The sequence below is a fragment of the Onychostruthus taczanowskii genome, unplaced genomic scaffold, assembly GCF_017590055.1.
Source record: "Onychostruthus taczanowskii isolate IOZ18803 unplaced genomic scaffold, ASM1759005v1 scaffold3, whole genome shotgun sequence".
Classification (NCBI taxonomy): Eukaryota; Metazoa; Chordata; class Aves; order Passeriformes; family Passeridae; genus Onychostruthus; species Onychostruthus taczanowskii.
In genome coordinates, this window is record NW_024500349.1 from 7,914,965 (window position 1) to 7,923,179 (window position 8,215).

At 46.1% G+C, this 8,215-nt stretch overlaps 1 non-coding gene across 1 annotated transcript; it reads right to left on the reverse strand.

The window, feature by feature from the left end:
• Positions 1-7,899: 7,899 nt before the first annotated feature.
• Positions 7,900-7,973, reverse strand: TRNAN-GUU. Its single transcript has one exon. It is a non-coding gene; the product is annotated as a tRNA-Asn (tRNA).
• Positions 7,974-8,215: the final 242 nt, after the last annotated feature.

Here is an 8,215-nt window from a genome sequence, read left to right on the forward strand (position 1 = left end):
CTTTTTTTTTCTTCTCTAGCAGCAGCACCAGAGTATTCCTCACCTTGAGGGCCATCCTATTCAGCCCTGTGGCAACAAGACAACATTCCCTGCATTTTCTTACAGAAAAACAGATTTAAATATGTTCAGTGAAAGTTTAGCATGGATTTCAGAGACAACCCCCAGCTGCCAACAGCATCAACTGGTCCATCTGTGTCATGGGCTCAGTACACACAGACCAGCCTAGAAGTGAATGTGAAGGTGCTACTTTTCTTTTTAATGAACCAATACTGGGTTTGTATCATTCCATTTTTCAAGCCAGCTGCCAAACTGACCATAAAGTAGATTTCTCCCTTGCATATTAACACCAATGTCAAGTTACCACTAAGATCAACAGCATTGCTTTTGAGTTAAAAGCACACAGATGTCTGTGTAACAGTAAAATTACTGAAGTATGTAAAAGCCTCTGGAAATGTTGGAAAGCAGCTTTTCCATATATAACAGTGTCACCATTTAAGTCAAATACATTGTGATTTTAGCTTAAAAAGCCCTCCAAAGCAACACACACTAAACTGAAAACACTTTCCATTCAGAGGAATATACTCTTTACATAAAGCTGCAAAGTAAAGCAAGAAAATGGCATGTATAAAACAGTGAAGTGCCTTTGTAGGAAAACCTGAATAGTTTTATGCGCAAGTTTCCAAACTGTCCTGTGCATTAGAGCTACTATCTTTTTTACTGTGATTCATAATACTGAATCATTTTTAAAATGGATGGTGTCAGTCCAGCCACAGATATACGCAAAGATTTCAAAGCCTTTTTTCAGCTCTTCCCTTATCACCACCACACATGTAGGGAGGGGATCCTCCAGTAAGCCCCACAGTTTCCAGCCAAGCCCAGCCCAGCCTCAACAGCCTCAGGCTGCTGAAGTCATTAAGATTTTTATGAACATCTACTAGCCAGATGAGTCCTCATTTCCAAATCCCTTACAAATTTTTCCACCACAAGAATACTTTCCAAAAGCTGGGTAATAGGCCCCAAACAGTTCTTTCAGTACTAATGTGAACTGGAAACTAAAAAACCATCCAGCAATGGTAATTTGCACAAGCCTCTTAAATCTTGAGAATGAGGCTATTCATTTTCTAATAATAAATCTTTACTACAGATAATCTTATCTTCCTTCCACAATAAACTCCTAATTATTACCTTTGCAGCCAGCATATCTGGGATTTTAAAAGTATGTGACAGCAGCAAAAGCAAGCACTGGATTTTAGGACTGAAAAAAAGGGAATAGTTAGGTTAGGCATACAGAAGATCCTTGATTTTCAAGATCTGGACAACATGATAGAAGAGAACAAGTTACAGGCAGGGAATGAACTATTCACAAGTCAAGGACAGCCACGGCCCCACCAGCTGTGGGGAAACTCCACCTTCAGTTTGTCCAGACCTGTGCTGCCCAAAGGAAAGAGGAAAAGTCCTTCCTTTTTTTTTCATCTTAAGTTAGATCCAGTCAAACCCAGAATCCATTGCTAAATATTAAGGGAAAATGAACAAAACATTTTTGCAAATATTTGTCTAAACTGAAAACTTGGCACATCACTAATGACCAGTTTTATCTCTCATTTATGCTGGAAGTACCCCTTGAGGCCCAGGAGTACCGGGCACAGCGTGTGTCACGGCACACACATTTCTCCATCACTTTCACTCTGCCCAGGCTAAGCAAATCATGGAGGGCATCTGCAAGGCTAATTTTTGAGTTTCAGAATATTTATGTCACCCAAGAAAAAAAAAATCAGATAAAGTATGTCCTCATGTTAAACTGAAGATCTTAATTTTGAGTAGTAACCACTTCTCACTGTCTATTTTCAATTGAACCATAGAAGAGGAAATATTTAGAGACATGATCTGAAGAGCACATCTGTCTTACAAAACCAGGAATGTTAGCAGGCAATCTGTGAAGTGGAAAGGAGACCAAAATTAACACTCTAATCCTGCCATTTTACTTCACTGCTTTACAATCATGTTTTAAACAGTAAAAGGGATTTAGCAACACCAACATTTGAGCAGAATATTTACAAACAACTCTCAGCTTGTTAAACCAATTATTCCTTATCAATATATGCACTACTCTAGCAAGCACTTAACAGTTGCTTGCAGAGCCTGATATGCCAATGACACAACAAGAAAATAAAATAACCAGAATATCCTGTCCATTTGGAATAAAATATAAAACATAAAATCACCAGTCCCTTGGCCTCAGTTATTTGGAAATTCCCAGCTACTCACTGCTCTTCTGGAAGGTGTAGATAGAAGAATTCCCACATATTTCCCTGTCTGTTTAACTATGGAGGTGCAATTTAGCTCTCAGGTTTTGCCACCAAAGTTATGATGATGACAAAGGAACTTAACAGAAAAAAATAATCCAAGTCTATCTTATGTAACAATGCTTTAAGTACACTAGGGCAAATGAACTTCATTAATCAAAGTCATACTCTTTACAGGAAAAACATTATACTGGCATTTCTCTTCTTGTGAACGCATTTCTTTGCAGCAAAACATATATTTTGAGCAATCATAAAAATAGTTTTTAAAGTAATTTATATTTATTGATTTCTATTTTAGAAATAAATTTATTTCTTCTACTTATTTCTACAAAATTTCTCTGTCCTTCATATCTGTGGGACAAAATACAGTGTTAAATCTCCTCAGTCCTTCTTCACACCCTGTTTCCTCTCTGGAACCCTACATACCTTTCACACATAAATCGGATTTCCATGACATTTAAATGCAGTTCCTTAAGCTTTCAGCAAATGTGACACAGCTTTCCTCTCTGGGCCCTACAGCAGCCCCCAGTATTACTCAATCTGGTTGTAATCTTCATGTTTCTTAGATAATATTAAAAATTTGAGCTGAGTGTCACTTTCATTTTCAAAAAAAAGACTTGCCCATTAAAAAGTCAGTGCCTGTTTTCCTAGGTTATTATTTCTAGACTATGCATTTTTTTTTCTCACAAGCACAAGTTTGTAATTTTAGCCTTTGATGGAGCTTGTAATTTGCATTTTAGTAATCTTGCTCACTCTGCTTTTCACAAACGCTATTCTTTGGAGATTCCTGTGTGCTACAATTATAAAAAAAATAACTAAGTAGCTGCTTGGTTTCATAGTGCCTTTGATTCAAAAAGTCTCAAGAAATGCTGTACCAACATCAGGATGTGTAGGAAAGAGGTGCTAGATATATTTTATGTATCAGTCCATGGGGGAGAGTATGGAACTGAAAAATTAAAGCAAAAATGTTCAGATACAGAAAGTAAACTGTACCAAGATGCTGAAACAAACAGGAACTGCATATGCAGTATCTCAGAATTTCCTTGAAAAATTAAAAACTTGAATAAGAACAGCACAGTTCTCAATGGGAACATTATCCTTAACAATTAAAACTGCTGCCCAAATTTACTTTATAGAAAGCAGTAAGTGAATAAAATCAAGCAGTTCTGTTTCAAAATCTTATTCTTTAATCTTCAGACAATGGTCTCCAGCCATTTCTGCATTATATTTTTTTAGCTGTCTTTGGGGTTTTCTGGGTTTTTTTTTTTTTTTTTTTTTTTTTTTTAAGTGCGTTGTTTCTGCTGTGCTTATCTTTGAAGGAGTAGGTCCAAAGTAAGCAAACAGCAACGAGAAAAGAAATAAATAAATAATGCCGGGGAAGGAGCCTTTCTGAGCCTGTGTAGCTGAACCACTGACTTATTGTCTCTGCTCTCACCACACCCCCCACTTCAGCCGGTTGTTCCTCTGTAAAGAAAAACCAAAAAAAAAAAAACCAAAAAAAACCCAAAAAACCCCAAAAAAAAAACAAAAAAAAAAAAAAAACCCAGAAAAATAACCAACAAAAAATTTAAATTTTGTGGAGGCCTACCATATTAACAGTCTTGCAATCTTTAGTATGGAAAAAAAAAAAAAAAAAAAAAAAAAAAACCAAAAAAAAAAAAAAAACACAAAAAAAAAAGCCATGGAAAAGCTATTTGTTATATGAAAACAAAAAGCATCTGAAATCAGCATGTTGTATTTGTTTTCACCATCAATTTGAGGTGGGGGAAAAAGAAAGAAAAAATAAAGACAGCTGTTAACCCATTTTAGTAGAAGTGGGAAAAATCCTGGGGACTTCTTAAGCCTAATTTCAGCCTAGAGTGATTTTTATGGCCAAACAATGAATACTTAAAATAATTGGTTCATATCATGAATACATAACAAACTCTGAACCCAGGCCTTGATTCAATTTCCAAGGTAATTTGTAGGAATACCTCCTTTGATTTTGGTGATGGTAACAATGTACAATACCATAAAAAATAAAAAATCTTTACCGATGTGTTCTGGCTGAACACAGAGCAATTGTTTCTTTATGTTGCATGAGCTCTGAGAGTGTTTTTGCAGCATTACATGTGACTTATGTCGATGAAAACAAATCGATATAAATCGTGGGTAAAAAAAGCACCATCACTTAGAGAGGTACTAAATTTCCAGACCACAGTATTCAGATTATGATTATTTATTGCCGTTGTAGGTAGATGAAAGGCTGTGGCGTTCCTTCCAGTCTCCCTGTTCCGCGCCAGCTGAATTCTGCGAGAGGGATGGTGTTAGAAATGGAAGGCTACAGTAATGTTAACTATGCTGTTTCCCTCCAACATCCATTTTGTTCCAAAGAAACACTTGCCAGAGATTAAAATATTCAAGATGGCTGTTTTCTGCACCCTTTCTGCGAGCTGTACAGTTTTTCATCTTTCCAATACTCCGCGTCCCCGTCTTTATTGAGACCACGAATATTTTATTTCCCATCTCATCTGCCTCCCAAGTCATTAAATATTGGCCAAAGTTCAAAGGGAGTCGCTCCGCCGCGGCCTCGCTGCCAGCCCGGACAGCGCGCAGCTCTGCGCCCGCCGCTCCCCCCCGCCCGCTGGCAGGAGGCAGCGGGAAGCCCCGGCGAGGGGCGGGGGCGGCGCGGATCCCCCCGGCTCCCACGCAGAGCCCACGTCTCCCCTGGGGCTTGCCGCGGCGGGGAAGAGTGTTCTTTTGTCCCCGCGCGTCCCCGTGTTTGTGAGTGTCCCGAGCAGCGGCGGGGTCGGCTCGGGCCGGGGGCTCCAGCAGTGCGGGCAGCCGTGTCCTCCCCATCCCCCAGGGCTCCGCTGGACGCGGCGGGGAGGGGAGCGGGACCCGCACCCGCAGGGAACGCCGGCTCCCCGCGTCCTCCATCCCGCAGCACGGGCACGGGCGGCCGCCGGCGGCTCCCCCTCCGCCGAGCGCGGAGCCCCCGAGGCGGAGGACCGCGGCAGAGCTGTCCCCTCTGTCGCCAGCCCGAGACACCGGCCGCCCCAGCCCCGCGTCCCCGTCCCATCGCCGCGCGAACAAAGAGCCGCGGCGCGTTGCGGGTTGCTGGGGTTTATCCGGGCGCTGGTGATGCCAGGTCGAGACAACGGGCGGTCCGCCGGCTCTAGGTTCTCCCGAACGTCTCGACGGCGAGTCTTCTCCAACTGCCTCAGAAATTGCTTGGAATATCGGTTGGGAATACTTACTCTGGAATTTATCTCGGTGTTTGTTAAGAGGTCACTTTGAATATGTCAAATCTTTTTCCTAAAAGCATCAGAGGGTGCAGTCCCCCATCACATTTAGAACAGCGTTTATCCTAGACTGCATATAGATAAATGGATTAAGGCAAGAGCCGGCTGGTTTGTCTGGGTACATTACACAGCTACGAGAAGCTTTTTCCATGGCTAAAAACAGAAAGCTTCACTGACCTCTGAAAAAAATTTTACTTCATACAAAGAAAGCTTCGATTCCCTGTGTAGTCCCAAAAATGTATCAGGTTTCCCGTTCTCCACAACCTTAATTGTAATTAGTTAGTGAGCAGATGGGATGAGGCACTTCCCATGCACGAGCTTTCCACTTCTACAAAATTAGTTTATCAAGCACTGCCTAAATGTCGCTTTGTATTACCGAGCCCGTGATGAGCCCCTCCTGTACACGTGTCGCAGGATCGCGGCGTGGATGCTCGCACCCCGCACCTATTTTTACAGGTTTCAGGGTGCACGCTTGCACAGCGACGTATAGCAACTGAGCCTCCACAAACCCCGTGGTCAGCAATAACCAGCCCTACAGAACCCATCTGTGACTTGCTAAGGGGAGCAAGACTTGCTTTATGGGAGCAGAAACGCCTGTCCTTCCTCATGAGCTATCAGCTAATTTTAGTTCTAAATTGTTACTGGTTTTCCAGACACTGCTGCTTCACACTGACATGATCAATTTTTGGTCGTGGTTCCTGTAAGCTCTTGATGCCTGTCTGCTAGCGCGGCGGTCCAAGCGCTGGCAAATGCAGACTTTTAGATTTCATCCGCTGCGAGGCTTTGCTGGCTGCAGTGTTACCGGGCTGAATACATCCTGCACTGCAAACAGCGTGGAAATATCGAGGAGGGAATTTACCTGAACCACTTTAGTTAAAATAAAATTCTCCCTAACAGCAGGAAATATTTACGGGTTAAGCGTGGCTAACGTGAAAGGGGGGTCCTGCAGAGAGCTACACCTCCCCTGATGCTCAGCACAACTGCTGCCAGTCTTTCAAAATGTTTTACCGAAATGAAAAATATGTGGATGATAGCAAAAAAAATAAAAAAAAAAAAAAAAAAAAAAGAAAAAGAAAAAGAAAAATACAATCATATCAACGATTTAAAGTTTACGACTTTCAAAAGATTTTCGGTGTTTCTAAATACATGTATTTTCTCTGCTATCTTGGCTAGCGAGGGCCGTATCTTGTCATCGATGGTAAATCAATGGCACAGCCTGACCTTTTAGAGGGTTGTATCCCTTATTCAAACCAGGCGGGTTGAACAGGAAGATCTGTGAAATACAGCTTCGCTGGGGAAGGGGCATTTTTAATACGGATCCTGTTTTCTCTAAACTGTAAATAGATCCTCTCAGAGCTGGCAGAGGTCGGGCTGGAAGGCAGCCGGATTTCACGCGACCAGAGCGCTCGCTGGAATCGGCTCTCGGGCTCGGATACGGCGGAGGTGCCAACTTCTAATTGACACGTTTAGGCGAAGCTCCCAGAGTAATTGCTTTTAACATTCATTTATGCAAAGCGGCTTCGCGCGGGCAGGGCGAGCCCGGAGCGGCCGCGCCGCCTGCCAGCAGGGAACGGGCCTGGAACACGTCCCGCCTGGGGCGGCGAGGGACCCGCGGGGCACGGCGCTGTCCCGGTGCTGCCGCCAGGCTCCCGTGCCCCGCCTGGCTTCGCCCGGCTGCGCGGCTCTCTCCGCCGCGGGGAGACAGACGGGGCCGCCGCTCTGGCGTTACCAGCGCGCCGCGGAGCGCCGGCCGCAGTCGCGCTCGGCAGCGATCACAATAATCCTCCTCGCAAGCGGCGACCGTCCCCGAGTCTCGGCTCCCACCCGGGCTGTCCGCCGGCGATCGCTCGAGTGCTGGAGCGCCGTGAGCGCCTCCCGGAGCAAACCCCAATCGCCCCGCAGCATCGCTCGTTATCCCGGAGCAGCTCCAAGACCGTGTTTTCCTTCGCACCTCCCGCCGCGGGAGCAGGGGGTGCAGAAACTCCCAGACACCCGGGTCCCCGTCCCCCCCCGGACAGAGCCCGCCGCTCCAGCAGCCTCATCGCCGCACGCGGGAGCAGGTCTCGGTGTCCCGCACGCCTCGCCCCACCGGCGTGGCACCGCCGTGCGGCCCCGCAGGAGCCGGGGCAGCCGCTCAGCTCCCGCCCCGCCGCAGCTGGGGCCGCCGCGCTGCGCTCCCCGCCGGGGGCCCCCCTGCCCGGCACCACGCGGCGCCTGCAGGGCCGCCGGCGCTAATCTCGCATCCTCCCCCGGCGCACACGCACAAAACGACGGCCGGCGGCGGGGGCGGCGCCGAGCCCAAAAGGGAAACCCGTCCCTGGGTGGGCTCGAACCACCAACCTTTCGGTTAACAGCCGAACGCGCTAACCGATTGCGCCACAGAGACTCCGTTGGTCTACCCTCCGCCGTGCTAACCAAGTGCTTCGGCACCGCCCCTGCCTCGTCCCCGCCGCCTCCTCGCCCCCGCTCCGGCACCGGCGGCCACCGCGGACACACCGAGCCCGGGATCCTAAACCGCGAGCCTCGCGACACGCCGGAAAACACTGAGGAAACAGCCAAAACAGCGGAAAACAGCGGCTTTTCTTCCCCTACTCAATGAGAAACCCTCCTTCTCAAAATCATTGTTCG